This window comes from Schistocerca gregaria, chromosome 4 (genome assembly GCF_023897955.1).
Source record: "Schistocerca gregaria isolate iqSchGreg1 chromosome 4, iqSchGreg1.2, whole genome shotgun sequence".
NCBI classification, from domain to species: domain Eukaryota; kingdom Metazoa; phylum Arthropoda; class Insecta; order Orthoptera; family Acrididae; genus Schistocerca; species Schistocerca gregaria.
In genome coordinates, this window is record NC_064923.1 from 323,333,729 (window position 1) to 323,348,213 (window position 14,485).

Sequence of the window (14,485 nt, forward strand, 5' to 3'; positions counted from 1 at the left end):
CAAAAGCGTATAGGCCGACCTCGTCTGTTGACTGACAGAGACCGCCGACCGCCGACAGTTGAAAAGGGTTGTAATGTGTAATAGGCAGCCATCTATCCAGACTGTCACACAGGAATTCCAAACTGCATCAGGATCCACTGCAAGTATTATGGCAGTTAGGCGGGAGATGAGAAAACTTGGATTTCATGGTCGAGCGGCTGCTCATAAGCCACACATTACGCAGGTAAATGCAAACGACGCCTCGCTTGGTGTAAGGAGCGTAAACATCGGACGATTGAACAGTGAAAAAACATTGTGTGGAGTCATGAATCACAGTACATAATGTGGCGATCCGACAGCAGGGTGCGGATATAACGAATGCCCAGTGAACGTCATCTGCCAGCGTGTGTAGTGCCAACAGTAAAATTCAGAGGCGGTGATATTATGGTGTGTCCTTTGTTTTTTCATGGAGGGGTCTTGCACCCCTTGTTGTCTTGGGTGTCAACATCATAGCACAGGGCCACATTGATGTTTTAAGTACCTTCTTGCTTCCCACTGTTGAAAAGCAATTCGGGGATGTCGATTGCATCTTCCAACACGATCGAGCACCTGTTCATAATGCACGGCCTGTGGCGCAGTGGTTACAAAACAGTAACATCCCTGTAATGGACGGTCCTGCACAGAGTCCTGACTTGAATCCTATTGAATACCTTTGGAATGTTTTGGAACGCCGACTTCGTGCCAGGCCTCACCGACCTCAGTGTAGCTTTCCATGAAGAATGGGCTGCCATTCCCCAAGAAACCTTCCAGTGTCTGATTGAACGTATGCCTGCGAGAGTGGAAGCTGTCATCGAAGCTAAGAGCCGGCCCATACCATACTGAATTCTAGCATTATCGTTGGAGGGCGCCACGAACTTTTAAGTCATTTTCAGTTAGGTGTCCGGTACTTTTGACGACTTGCTGTATGTTGCTCCATATTTTGCAGATTTTTTTTTCTCGGCGCACGCACCCAATGCCACGTCAAACTTGAGACAAAGGGCTGTCTACTACCACAACCACGAGAGGGTGGCTGTGGATGGTCGTGAAGAAAAGTCTGTCATTACGTACAGACACAAGACTTTTATTCGTAAATAAGTACCCGCCTGTGTTCTTCCACATTGTTCAAGCAGTCTTCACTCCAAATTTCATCAAAATCGAAGCTGTAGTTTAGTGGTGACAAGATAATAGCCAAACGAACTTTCGCATTTATAATATTAACATGGATTTACTTCTTACGAGAAACGAAGATTGCGGAAGGCATCCAGTATCTAATGAATTAGACGTCGACGGGAGTAGAATACTAATCTTACTTTCCTTCGTAAGCTATCTCAAGCACACAGTGCAATAGAAAACGTTTATTTTCTACATTTTGTAATAAAGCATTTTTGTGCCTGGAGCAGTTCCAGAGATTGTAGTTGGTTGTAGAATCCAACAAGCTCTTAAGCTTACATTTTTTTTATTTAAAGAAATGGTTTGCATTGGTAGAGACAGGTAACAACTGCAAGTATTTCTACACATTTGAAAGGTCAATGCAGTAACTGACTTGTGTTCTTGTCGCTGAAATTTTTATTAATTGTGATATTGTTTCAGTTTTTGTTATTTTGCTTCTGTTGTCACGATGAAAAATGCGTGTAAATCGCATCAGTAGAATTTTAGATGCAATTTAATTTCTTTAGTTTGCGTATATCATTGAATTTTGCCGTGGTTAATTATCTTGTTCGAAAGCTGACTTCTGTTTTAGATTACGTGCTGTGGTAGGAAAATAAATTGCTTGTAATTATGTTCACCTTTGTCTAAAGGACGATTTTAAGTCCCTTCATAAAAATTCTGTGTATGTGGCTGCTACCCTACGCCACGAAGTACCATACAATTTGATTAACACTAACCGGAGACTGACCTGCTGAGGCGCTCCTGTAGCACATGGACCTCCCGCTGTGCTTATTACCTCCTGGAACCAACACAATGAAACAACAGCTACCACTTTGCCCTGCTCTAAGGGAGACATTCGTTCCGCGCCCGTTGCCGAGAAACATATTAAGCACCTAGTCTGTACGCGTATTTTCTGCGAATGGTATCCTGCCTCTCTTCGTAGAAAAACGTTGATGTACTGGCTCTGGGAAAAGTGGAAGGGGGCGGGGGGCAGGAAGTGCGGAAGCAGGCTACCCTCGCGTCCCTTGAAGGCCGGTCTTCCACGGAGACGGGCTCGGATCCCTCTTAGAAGCTCGCGCGTTCTTGTTTTCCTTCCTTGACTTTATTTCGTCTGGCACTAACAGAACAAGAAACGAAGGAGTAAGTAAATTAGTTTCTTCGTAATGAAGTATGTAAGGAGGAAGGAAAACTTTCATTTCCGTTTTTCCAAAGAAAAGAAATAAAGCTTCCAACTTCTTAATGAACGCAGCGAGCCGGCTGCCACTAAATTATGCCACCGTCTGCATCCGTTTAGCGAAAACTGCAGCCCAACTGCGGAACTGTTTGTGGCGTCTCGTCGCCGTTGGATGTACCAGCAGATCCGCTTATTCATTTATCTCCACGCATTATTCCGCGCCGCCTGCAGCGGCTACGGCGGTCATCTCATCAGAGAGTAATAATCTGCTGGTGAGCTCCCCTAAAGGGACATTTCCTAGAATATCTCGGCGGGCGTAATTCGTAGGCACTGCCCGAGGCGTCAGTGAAACTTCAGAAGGCAGCATTTGCTTGTTTCCATTCGCTTAATGGAACCCACACGCTAGATAAAGGTCGGCTTTTGGTTGGGTGTGGACGTTTTAGAGACGTGGTTGCTATTGATGATGTGAGTATTCTATCGTAGGTATGAAATGGTTTAACCCTAAAAATGTACACGTTGATACTCTAGCGCGGCTTCGGTGCCGGAAAGGCGAGTGGTTTAAAAACAATAAAGCATGAGATTTCATACCATGAAGGAACCAAGACTAAGTCACATCTTTGATCGAGAAATTCTTTTTCTTTATCGTGTTACGTACCATCGTTTATCATTAGCGTTTTCCTGGTGCGTATTCGCTACAAATTCTGGAAAACATGCAGTCATCGAAACAGTTCACATCTGTTGCTTGTTTCTATGATACGAATGGCACATTGATACATTAGTGTGCCTTCATTGTCGGTAAACACTGAGTAAATAATACTGCAGCATATAGTTACGTTAGTATTCTCGTCATATTCGAATAAACAAATGTATCTTGCCGTCTCCGCTAGTATTTTCATTAATTTACGAAATAATTGCAGAGCTCATAAACATTTAACACGACAAAGAAATTTGAATTTCAATCTAATACCAGATAAACTATGAACTGTTACCTATAACTTAGTATGCTTCGTTATGGAAGGAGAACGCGGTACAGTGATACATAAGAACAACTGAAATATTTATGTTTTCTGTGACACCGATTATCACCGCCGATCTTGGTGTATGAAATACTGCTTGATATTGTAGCCCTAGATATACTTTCATGAGGATATAACTAATATTTTTGCTAAGAAAATAAGACATGCATGACATTAGACGAAGCTGTAAGAACTTACGGTCGAGGACTGGACGCTATATATTTGATCACCTGACTTTAACAGCTAAACGGAGAAAATTAAAAATTGTGTACCCTCTGGATGTTCTACTAGCTATTTATTTACATATTCTGCAAATATTTCGTTTTCGTCAGTTCACAGTCTTCCAGGAAGTTAATAGGTATAAAATTGCGAATTGGGTAGACGATACAACCATGCAGAAAACATCACAGGCAGCAGTCTTGGGAGGAGTACGCTTTTCTATAGCACCCGTGTGAATCTTACAAGTTGGAACAATGGTATCTTCTGCTACTTTTTCAACAAGAGAACTAAGGAAACGTGGTTCACCTAGGTAGAAGAAGATGTGCTACAAGTGCAAATAGTGCTGGAGGAAATACACTAATGTTTTACGCTCAATACGAAGCTCAAAGAACACACTGGTTTACAAGAAAATGCACGCTTAAACACTAAAAAATGTATATTCAAGCGAGGGAGAAACAGCATTCGAAAGGAATGCGGGGTTACTGGGCGAAAGCTGAAGTCCAGGAGCAAGGAAAGGTGAAAAGTTGATTTGAAATAGCATGGTTCGGAGACGGTTAATAAGGAAAGGAGAAGAAGAATAAGAAGAACAGGTTATACAGAAAAATTATTTCCTTTCCTTACTAGCTCATTATTCTATAAAAAAAAAACCGTGACATAAATCAAGTCAAGACATGAATATTCTCGTAACAGTTTTCCACCTTTATTACGTCACCATTGAACGATCATTAGATAATGGTGACAAAATAAACATAAAATCACTCTATTTCGGTATCAGTATTTCATGATACTAATTAACACTGGGATGTGAATAAATTACGGAACTGCCACGCAAGCCGTGGGTCCTAAATAACATTCACTGAACTTCGTACTCGTTCTTGAAGTAACTGCTGTCATAGTTTCTGTCTGTGGCTGTACTTCCGCTCACTTGGCAGATCATATTGCTGCGGTGTGACGTGAGCCGTGACTCACTGTCGACAGAGCCGCAGAAGCACGGAGTTACGTCAGGCAGCTATCGTAATGGACTGGGTCAAATGTGAAACATTTACGCGGTTTATACACATTTCTGAAGGAATGTGATTGCTTATCCCGTTAGGGAACTGCGGCGTATTAATGTAAAATTGTATCCTTACTCTGTGTGAAGCTTAACCAAAATAGATCAACTCATAGACTGTAGATGAGCAGTGTTCACTACAGACGTTTTCTTGCGCTCTACCAAATGGCAGATATCTGTTATTTACTTGTTGCTTGTAACAGTGCCCAGTTTAGATTTAGTTTGTAAGCTACCGGCCCACTATCCACTCGCTGGGTAAAATTCTGATCTTCCTCATGTCTTGTGGGCTGAGAAGGGAGTGAACTCACGAACTTTAACTTATGGTAGGATCTTGATCTGCCGGATTCAGGAAAGATCTGCGGCGGTGACTTGATATTATCTGTTCACACACACACACACACACACACACACACACACACACACACACACACACACAAGCACGCTCCAGTGCACACCCGTACTCCAACGCATTGTGTGTCTAATTACTAGTTAGATCGCAGTGTAGTATTGGCCTTCGTGGAACGGAGCCATTCTCCTACTCCTCCTTGCTCTTCGGCCATAATCGGAAATTGGAGTATGACAGTCTGGCGTTTATTGCACTGCCAGAAACTCTGGCTATGCCGAAGAATGGGACCAGAGCATCAAGGCCTAGAGGCCACGAGGCTCTGCACGCAGTGTGGCAGCCGTATGTCCGTATGCGCGCGCACGGCCGTGTGTGTGTCGGCTATGCGACCCGTCTACAGACGGCCGGTGGTATATTTAGACCGCGCCGCGGCGCGTGGTGGTGGAGGCGGAGGCGGCGCGACTCGTAGCCCTGGCGGGGTAGCCGGCAGCCGGCAGCCGCAGTCGCGACGGATCGCCGGGATACGCGGCTCGGCCGGCGCTCTCCAGCATCCGGTGAGTGCCACTCCACCGCCCTAACTGCCTCAGCCAACTGCTGCTCCTGAAGATGGCGGGCGAGAAACTCGTCGAAACGTCACATCAGGATGGGGCCGTTTCTCGACTGATGACCCGCCGACATTACGTCAGTGTTTCAACAGTGTACTGCTGACCGCTAATGCCATTCAGTGCAGCCAAGTAGTCGCCTGTGCGTATCTCCCGAGCTTGCAGTGCTGTGTTACAACACGATGCAACCTAACGCCGTATGGTGCACGCGTTAGCTCTTATCCCCTGATACAGTATGCGCAGACGCCAGCTACATCATCGAATTTCTTCTCCTGAAGACAATTAGTGGGAAACGCGCCGAAACGTTACTTCGGGACAATTTGCTGTTCTGCTGACAACCCGCTGTAATTCCGGTACCTTACACACAAACACGTTGTATAGGCCGCTTCTGTGACTGTATTTTTAAACTACAAGCAAAGATGAACACTATACCTAGTCACTAAGCTTTAATACTACAGTTACGAAGTGTTTCAGGAGCTTTTCCCATCACCAGATGGCATTTATTTTGGCCTAGTAGCATTGTTCCTAGAAAACGAAACCGAAAACCCAAGAATTTTTGTAAATTTATATTATAATGGAAGCGACAAATTGAAACATTTCTGCATCGTTCGACATCGTAGTCATTTCTGCGTGCAGTGCTGCTGACCTGAAAATCAAATCTGTCGTCTGATAACGCAGTCTTCGAAAAGCGTTGTAACTTAAGAATTAAATCTTCTTTATGTTGTGGTCCACGGAGTTGGTAAATCACCAAAAAGCTGCTATAAATATAATTATGCTGCAATTACTTTCGACTACTTATGTTACAATATGGAAATCTTCGAAGCTAAAATGGTATGTCAGATATATCCACTACTGTAGTATATATTACATGTTCATGAACATGTAGTACAACCCATTTTAGTTCCAAAGTCTTTCACATGCTGTCATAAACAGCCGAAATTAATTGCAATATAACAAAATTCGTAGTGGCTTTTTGCTGGTTTACAGAAAAATTAAGAATTGAAGCTTATTGACTGGTTGCACTGGTGTATGTATTTGTACTTAAAATGTTGCTTCAGCAGCGTTTGTTGACCTGCAACAGCCAGCCACAAGCGTATAAGTCAGAGAGGGTCGACCAAAGGGTGATTCCTCTCATCATCCACATTTTACACGCATTTCTGGCTACGTTGGCTACGTTCCTCATTCACTGCTGCTCAATAAAACTGTCCTCTGTTAGTGAAAGTTTCCAGCCCTGATGACCTGGTCGTCGACAGACTTAAATATTTATCTTCCTCCTTTTTTTGGTATAGCTTTAAAGGATGTCGATGTATCTTTATGTTTTTGGTACAGTTTAGGGCGTCAGGTGCTTAAGTCGATATTCTAAGCCGATCCACATATCAGTCATCTTGTGTGGGACGCTGCACTTCCTTCTTGCCAATATCAGCTGTATCTTAAGTTGCTGTCAAATATCTTACAGATACCAACTTTGATTCTACACCGAGCCGTTGTGCACAGCGACTATATATTATTACAAGGAAGGATAGGAATAAAGCAATCAGTCGCAATATCATTGGTTTTATTATTATTATATCATTTTTATTTTTTATTATTATAATAAAAACCCAATAGGATTGCGACTGATTGTTGTATTCCCATCCTCCCTGATTTTACAGACACACTTCAGCTGGTGGTAGTCAAGTGAGAGCTCCTTCTGTGGTAAGAGGATGTGGTGTCACATTGTAGCTGTTGGAAGAAAACGGCACCGCAAGAAACATGGTGGCTTGTTTTTGGCATCCATATAGATAGCATATAGAGTATTCAAGATACTGTCGTAATAAACAATTTTTTTGTTATTTTTCCGTGACAAGCCTAATAATTACTGTGAAGTATTTGAAACTTGAAACATGTTTTTGTTCATAGTATAACATCATAAATTCTAGCTAATCCAAGTACAAGACATCATTATAATAGGATATTGGTCATCAGCGTCATGGAATTTGAATTGATCGCGCACCTTGATTTGATGCTACCGGCTTGATACAAGGCGGCTAGTTGTGTTCAGATTGGATCAGCAGTATATGTATGTTAATTCAGGCTTCCTCCGCTACATTCCTCACGGGAATATCACGATTAGAAAACCGATCGAAGCCACAATCGGAACGAAGGTTTCACTCTGCTGATAAACGGGTAGCATTTACCATTGCTTCGGCAGTGCCGATTACACTGGTATTTGATAGCCTGCTTCTAGTTAATGGTGTCTATATTAGCTACGTTTCAGATAACTGTCGTCAAATTTCTGTTGACTAACCTCAATAAAACCGTGTCTGTTACATTTTCTTGGAGAATGTAAGTTATGGTGAAATGTGTTTCCACGTCAGTAACTCAAGTCATAAATTACCTTATTCAAAAACAGACATGTAACATAGCGACCTACACCATAGATTCGACTAATTTAAAGCGTTATTTATAAACCAGCTTTTTGTGAGTAAAATTCATATTGTGGCTTAATTTGACGGTACTGACTATGTACGTAGCTGCTTCTGCTCTATTCTTCGTGATCAGTGGTAAGAAGCGCATATTTTACCCGGATGAGTTACGTGCTTTCAAGGTGTCCGGATCCTACACTAACTATGGATTTCTTTTCTGGCTCCCATGAGACTTCAGCACCCCGCTACTTTCCGATTCCCAACGCACTTAACGTCTCGTCAAAATAGAAGGAAATAGCGGTGAACAGTGTCACCACATTTTAACTACGGAGGAGAACAGTTTCTTTACGCTCCCTGTAAATTATTGCATTTGAGATGAAGTTGTGAATAACTATTCATTCTCAGAAAGTAATGTGGGAAAATCCCCAAAAATATACGACTGAACGGGCCACGCACCAGTAGCCCGTTCATTGGAATAAAGTAATATGATGCGCTCTTGATCCTGATCAGCAGAATTAATTCGTAACTCGCCACAAGCGTGCCACAGTCCAGAATTTTTTGTGCCGATTTTTAATTAAAATCCGTTCTATATCAACATACACAGTCAGCAAAACTCTATTCATTCGCCCTACCTGCTAATGATATTCCGTGTACATTCCATTCAATATTGCATCATAGTATTATCTGATTTAGGAGATGTGACATGCTAAAGGAGCTTACTATTACCCTTGCTTTCGAATATCACGCTATTGAAACCTGCTCTGCAGCCTTAAATGTACATTACGAAATCTGACTTAAATAACTACATTCTCTGTGAGTAAATATTTCCCCGAATTCTTATTTCTGTTTTGTTCATGTAACGTAACTGTACGACAGAAGTAATGTATAAACAAACTGTGTATTTTATTGCTCTTTCTCTCTCCAGGAATAAATCCGTATTGTCAGACATACTCAACACGCTCCATTATCCCGAGTTTGGTGAATCCGGAAACTATTTTCACTCAGGACCAGTGTCTCAAATTGGCACACTACTGTTCAGTAACAAACTACACAAGATACTCAAAAGTCATAGAATTTGACTTGAACAATTTCTACTTATGAAGTTAATGACGTCTCTCTCCTAGGTAATGGTGCTCTGAACAGGACTCTCTTACGTAGGGAGTTGGAATCAGCAAACGCATCTCTTTTTGTTAAAGAGTTCTGCATCGCGGTCATACAACGCTGTGTGTGACAGTAATTATCCAAGTTTACAACTACAGCAGTCTTTATTTGATTACCATTCGTGTTTACTTTTCTTTGTTGTTATTCTGGTCTTCAGTACGAAGACATATTTACTGCAGTACCCCGAGCCATTCTGTCCGCGTATCTTCTTCTGTACTTAACTGTAAAAACCTAAATGGATTTCAACTCCAATATTTTAATCAAGCTTTGGTCTCTCCCTGCCTGTTTGTTCAACTTTCAAATCGTCGTCTGTGACCTTCAGACTGTTAATACGTGTTTAGCGTGATCTTGAATCTTTAAGTTGGGTACGAATGCAGAGGATCCATACAAATTGGTTATGCAGCGAGTTGGAACTGTTTTACTCATTCTCTTAATTTTTATTTCTTTATGTGACGTAGTATGTAACGTCTTGACTAGTATATCAACCTATTTGACTCTGTAATTTTAATTCTCACGGTGTTTGTCCCCACTCTTTATAAATAAATTATTTTAATGTGATACAAACATCAAAAAATTAATGACGGTGAATTCAAACATTACGTTACGTTTGTTGATCCAGATTGAGTCAAGTACTTCAGTCACTGTGTATGCGAAATGGCGTATACGATAAAAAATGTAAGACATACTGATTTTGTGAATGATTATTTTATGGTGTACACCTTGTACTGAGGCTTATCTGTACTTATACGGTACAACATTTGCATAAAGCCATGTGGATACAGTAAGATGACGATGGCAAGTGGCACAATTACCCTCTTTGGAGTCTGTACTGCCAGCAACCGTCTGCGGAGCAATTCCCTCGACACATGTTCAGATGACGTTTTGAGAGTCAACGTAGTGTTGAAGTTTAGAAGGCGCGTCTGCCCGCCAAAACGCACTCAGCGGCGTAATGTGAGTGTCTTTTTATTTCTGTGGTATGATTCAGCCGGACTTGCCGCCAGCTTGTTCGGTCTGTGTGCACGCCAAAACGTGTTCCACGGTTAAGAAAAGTGCAGTTTTTTTTCTAAAATCCTAAGTTCTTGTCCATAAACACTGTCTTTACGTCAAATAAAAAGAGGAATATCGTTGACAGTGATAAATCATTGTGTGTGTCTTTACGGCCAGGTTTTATAAACGATTTTAATTTGTTTCCCATCGACGTTATCGTATTTCAAAGTCCCACATACCTAAAACACTTTCGACACAGCCCAGTAACGCTGTACTGAAAACACTGTACTTGCATTCGGGGGCAACTGGGTTCAAATTACCGTCCAGATTTAAGTTTTCCATTCTCTCCCTAAATAGATTAAAGATGTTACTGAGGAAAATCTTTTTAAAAGATCGCGGCTAATTCCCTTCGCATTCATTATTCGATAAGAACTTGAGTTAAGTCTCTACTGATCACCTTGTCCACGTAACGATGAACCTTCATTTACTTTTACCACTTTCTTAGGCGACATGGATAACGTATGATGTTGAGGGGTCATTCGAGTCAGAAATAGCGGATTTCAGTTCAGCTGCTGGAAGAAGTATTCATCACCAGTGTTCGGTCGAATATGGAAGTAGAGTATCTGAAGTTGAACTCCTCATTTCCCAATTATGGACCCACGTTCAAGGCTATATTCCAAACTTAATTGCAGTGGAGTGAATAAATGTAATGAACATGTCGCGTGAACTGAAAATTTTTTCTAGACCTCTGATCGAAACCGGATATCCTGTTACCAATGAGCAGTCGCCTGTCTCGCTAAGTATTTTATTTTATTCATATTTTCTATCCATTTCTTTAATTAAGTAAGATTGTCATCACCAGGCCCTCTCGTGTATCTAACCAGGTACTTTACGTCTTTTGCATTAAACTGATTACAATAAGCGTATTATAAGTTACAGTTGATGTTCAACTTATGAAAATTTATTAATTACTGTACTGCAGAATAAAACACGATTCACATTCGTTCATGAGTATAACATTAGAGGCAGTTTTTACTAAATCTAACAGTCTAGTGTTCTCACTACACGTGACACGTTGGCTTATACCGAGTTTCGATAGAACGAGTAACTGCACGCGTTTATGTTTCACGCCATGAAAAAGATTTCCCGAAACTTTTTAAAGGCGTAGGGGTAAGCGGCGATCTTCTTGCAAAGTGACGACAGTATTTTCTGCACAGTTTAAATGCCTATCCAAAGGTACACCCGCGTCTTTCATCTGTTGTGATAGGGCATTGTAATACTGTCTGGAGTAAGTTCTAGGGGGCTGATGACATCAGAAGTTAAGTCCCATAGTGTTCAGAGCCATTTTTGACAATCCTAAAAATACATGACTGCACAACGACTTTCCATCCCGACAGACAACTCGTTGGTGATTGTTTGTGAAGTAGTTTTCAAAGTAGATTTGGCACCACAATTACGACTAGCTTTTAAAAATAAATTGTTCATCGTGTTACCTGATAACTGTATTCAGGTAGTTCGCAGAAACGTAGAATACGCCATGAAATGCTTTATATCCCAATGATCCACAATATACCTCCAGAACAGACTAATGTCTCATTCATTACATCCATTCTTGATGACAAATTACAGCTGTGAATGAAATTGTCGGTTTATATACGCTAAGTGATCAAAAGTATCCGGGCACCCCAGTATACTTACGTTTTTCATAGTAGGTGCACTGTGCTGCCACCTACTGCCAGGTACTCAATATCGGTGACCTCAGTATTCATTAGACATCGAGAGGCAGCATAAGGGGGCGCTCCGCGGAACTCACGGACTTCAAACGTGGTCGGGTGATTGGGTGTTACTTGTGTCATACGTCTGTACGCGAGATATCCAATCTCTTAAAAATCCCTAGGTCCACTGTTTCCGATGTGATACTGAAGTGGAATCGTGAAGGGACACGTACAGCACAAAAACGTAAAGGCCGACCATGTATGTTAACTGACACAGCCGGCAGTTTGAAAAGGGTCGTAATGTGTAATAGGCAGACATCTATCCAGACCATCACAAAGGAATTCCAAACTGCATCAGGATCCACTGCAAGGGGCGGGAGGTGAGAGAACTTGGAATTTATGGTCGAGCTGCTGGTCATAAGCCACACATCATGCCAGTAAATGCCAAACGACGCCTCGCTTGGTGTAGGGAGTGTAAACATTGGACTATTGAACTGTGGTAAAACGTTGTGTGGAGTGAAAAATCACGGTAGACAATGAGGCGATTCGACGTCAGGGTATGGATATGGCGAATGCCCGGTGAACCTCATCTGCTGGCGTGTGTAGTGCCAACAGTAAAATTGGGAGGCGGTGGTGTTATGGTGTGGTTGTCTTTTTCATCTAGGATTTTAACACGATCGAGCATCTGGCCTGTGGCGGAGTGGTTCCACAACAATAACAACCCTGTAATTCACTGTCCTGCGCAGAGTCCTGACCTGAATCCTACAGAACACCTTTGGGATGTTTTGCAAAGCTGACTTCTCCCCAGGCCTCACGGACAGACATCGATACCTCTCCTCAGTGCAGCACTCCGTGAACAAAGGGCTGCCATTCCCCAAGAAACCTTCCAGTACCTGATTGAACGTATGCCTGTGAGAGTGGAAGCTATCGTCAAGGTTAAGGACGGGCCAACACCATTCTGAATTCCAGCATTACCGATGGAGGGCGCTACGAACTTGTAAGTCATTTTCAGCCAGGTGTCGGGATACTTTTGATCACATAGTGTAGGTGTGATTCGCAGCCCTTAGGTGTTTGACTCTGATTCGATTTATTGCGAGGTTAATTAGTTTTCAAGCCACTGCATGCTCTTCATTAGAGGAAAGCGTCTAGGGAACATTATTTTCTGGACCTCAAGCTTACGCTAGAGTCGTGATGATTACTTTACTTCTTGGTATCCATGACATGTATTCCGATAATGTACATTTCAGGAGGAAATTTCACACACAGTTTTTAGGCACACTTAGTTTGATTGCATGCATTTCGTTTCGGAGAATTTAATTCAAGTGTATACATGTTACAATACCAGCAATGATTCGTCAGTCTTAGGGGAACTTTCAGTTTGCTGATGAAATTATTTTTACCGATTTCTTTTGTTCACGTGTACGCAAACGCAACATCACAACACATACAGATTCGCCAATGCGGTCTACGCTAAACAGATGCACACATGATTCACTACACTGCACAGAAAATGTAGCTCTCTGTCTCAGTATTTTTTATGGCAGAATTATTAAAAAAAAAGTGTCACTGTCATCGGGCTCGACAAATGACTGATCAAATGGTTCAAATGGCTCTGAGCACTATGGGACTTAACTTCTGAGGTCATCAGTCCCCAAGAACTTGAAAATACTTAAACCTAACTAGCCTAAGGACATCACACACATCCATGCCCGCGACAGGATTCGAACCTGAGACCGTAGCGGTCGCGCGGTTCCAGACTGTAGCGCCTAGAACCGCTCGGCCACTCTGGACGGCTTCGCTGATCAGCCAGAACATTATGACCACCTACCTACTAGCCGGTACGTCCACCTTTGGCACGGATAACAGCGGTCACTAGTCTTGGCATGGAAACAATGAGGCCTTGGTAGGTCGCTGGAGCGAGTTAGTACCACATTTTCACATATAAGTCTCACAATTCCCTTAAATTTCGGAGAGGTGGCTATAAGCTCTGACGCCACGTTCAATCACATCGCAGATATGTTCGATCAGGTTCGCATTTGGCGCGTTCGTGGGTCAGCACACCAATTGGAAATCGCCACTGTGTTCCTCGAGCAACTCCATCACAGTCCTGACCTTGTGTCATGGTGCACTATCTTGTTCAACAATTCCACTGTCGTGGTGAAACTCGATCGTCATGGAGGGGTATACGTGGTCTGCAACCAGTGTACAATACTCCTTGGCCGTCATGGTGCCCACGTGAATGTTCCCCATAGCATAATGCAGTCGCCGCAAGCCAGTCTCCGTCCCACCGTAAAGTTGTCAAGGAGCTGTTCCTCTTAAAGACGAAGGATTCGCGTCCTCCCATCGACTTGACGAAGAAAGTGCGGGACTCATCAGATCATGCAACACTCTGCCACTGCGCCAATGTCCACCGCCTATAGTTATGTGCCCATTTCAGTCGTAGTTGCAAATGCCGTGGTGTTAGCATTGCCACACGCGTGGGTCGTCGGTTACGAAGGCCCATCGTTAGGAGTGTTTGGTGCACTGTGTGTTCAGACACACATGTACTGTGGCCAGCATTAAAGTCTGATGTTAGTTCCACCACAGTTCACCGCCTGTCCTGTTTTACCAGTCTGCTCATTCTACGACAGCCGGCGTCTGTAATG

The 14,485-nt window shown here is 42.6% G+C and overlaps 1 protein-coding gene across 4 annotated transcripts in view; it reads left to right on the forward strand.

Annotated features, from left to right (window-relative positions):
- LOC126266784 (irregular chiasm C-roughest protein-like) overlaps positions 1 to 14,485 on the forward strand; it is a 1,732,081-nt gene that overhangs the window by 442,706 nt on the left and 1,274,890 nt on the right. For 2 of the 4 annotated variants that reach the window (XM_049971327.1, XM_049971324.1), the window contains exon 1: positions 5,409 to 5,524. The exons of the other annotated variants lie outside the window; for them this stretch is intronic. The gene's annotated coding sequence lies outside the window, so the exon portion shown is untranslated. Of the gene's footprint in view, positions 1 to 5,408; positions 5,525 to 14,485 lie in introns of those variants that run through there. 4 annotated transcript variants of the gene reach the window in all.